This window comes from Arachis hypogaea, chromosome 19 (assembly GCF_003086295.3).
Source record: "Arachis hypogaea cultivar Tifrunner chromosome 19, arahy.Tifrunner.gnm2.J5K5, whole genome shotgun sequence".
NCBI lineage: Eukaryota > Viridiplantae > Streptophyta > Magnoliopsida > Fabales > Fabaceae > Arachis > Arachis hypogaea.
Genome location: NC_092054.1, coordinates 33,662,234 through 33,663,959, shown reverse-complemented (window position 1 = coordinate 33,663,959; position 1,726 = coordinate 33,662,234). Strand labels below are relative to the sequence as shown.

The window sequence follows — 1,726 nt, the reverse complement described above, 5'->3', positions numbered from 1 at the left end:
TCTAATTCATTAATTTTGTCTTTACGTATACATAAATCTTTTAGAAACTTTGCATATTTAGGTACCTGCTGAATAACATCAAAAAGGGAAACAGTTACCTCAACCTTTTTGAATATTTCTACCATTTTGGGATCAAGTTCCATCTGCTTTCTGGGCTTCCTTGCAATTTGTGGAAATGGAATAGGAAGGGCATTTTCTGCATCGTCTGGAACCTTTGGTGCTTCTTTCTGTGGTTGAGCTTCTTCTTCTTCAACCATGTCTTGTATGTCCTCTTCCTCTTCAGCATCTTCTACTTCCACCACCTCTTCAGTTGAGGCGTGTTCTGGTAGGTTTGGCTTCTCCTGATTCCTCTCTTGCAGTATGGTTCCGGACCTTAGGGTGATGGCATTGATGCCACCCTTTGGATTGGGTAAGGGTTGAGAAGGAATTCCACTGGAGCTTGCATGTTGAGTGTTTGAAGTATTGGATGATCCCATCTGAGAGATGAGAGCTTGTATAGCGGATGTTAGACCGTTAAGTGAACTTTCCATGTTCTTTTGTCCTTTCTCAATGGATTGAAATATCTCGTCATTCGGAGAGGAATTAGAATAAGTGATCTGAGGAATTTGTTGTTGGTTGTGCTATGGTCCTTGGGATTGCCTCAGGTGAAGTGCTCTGTAAGGCTGGTTCTGGTTCTGCTGCCTATTGTTGTTATTGTTCTACTTCTGATTTCCCTGATTGTCTCTGCCTCTTCTGTTATTGTTGTCCCTCCAGCCCTGGTTAGAATTATCTCTCCAACCTTGGTTGGAATTGTCCTGCCATCCATGGTTGTAGCTGCCACCTTGATTGTATCCTTGATTGGGGCGGTCATAGAAGTTATGAGTGGCTGCCACAGTGTTGTCTTCCTGCTGGAGCTGCAGACATTCATCAGTATAATGACTATAATCAGCATATATCCCGCATACTCTTTGTGGAACCAACTGTTGGCTTTGCTGTGGTGGAGGGGGCTGAGCTTGTTGTTGACTTAACTGCATCTGCTTCAGTAAGTTGGTCATTTTACAGATACTCTGAGTTAGAGCAGCAGTCTCTCTACTAGAGGATACTTCTGCAACAGCTTTTGACCAACTTTATTTCTGCCTGTGATTCCGAGTAGATTCAGCTAAATTGCTGATTAATTGCCATGCCTCATCAGTGGTCTTGTACTTTTTCATAGACCCATTGCTAGCACTTTACAATGTGGTCTTATCTTGAGGCCTCATGCCCTGTGTGACGTAGCCGAGCAACACTATCTTGTCATTCATATGGTGGGGGCATGCTTTCAGAAGATTGTTGAAGCGCTCCCAGTATTCGTAGAGAGTCTCAGATTCGTCCTGAACAATCATGGAAATGTCTTTTCTCAGTTTATTAGTAACTTCAGCTGGAAAGAATTTTTCCAAAAATTCTCTTCTAAGCGTATCCCAGTCAGAAACAGTTGCTGCGGGTTGAGTGTAGTACCACTCTCTTGTCTTTCCCTCAAGAGAGAATGGAAAGGCTTTTAACAAAATAGAAGTTTCATCTGTACCATCACGCCTGACAGTAGAACAGGCTGCATGGAAATCCCTAAGGTGCTTGATAGGCTCTTGAGTAGGTAAGCCATGAAACTTAGGCATCAAGTTGAGTAGTGCAGTCTTGAGTTCAAAATCTACAGCCACCGCTGGGTGATACGCTTGATACGGTTTCAGTGTAAAATTAGGGGCTCCAGCTTCCT

At 43.2% G+C, this 1,726-nt stretch overlaps 1 non-coding gene across 1 annotated transcript; it reads left to right on the top strand.

The window, feature by feature from the left end:
* The first annotated feature begins 1,274 nt into the window (after nt 1-1,274).
* On the top strand, nt 1,275-1,382 carry LOC112781710 (small nucleolar RNA R71). Its single transcript, XR_003192469.1, has one exon. It is a non-coding gene; the product is annotated as a small nucleolar RNA R71 (small nucleolar RNA).
* Nucleotides 1,383-1,726: the final 344 nt, after the last annotated feature.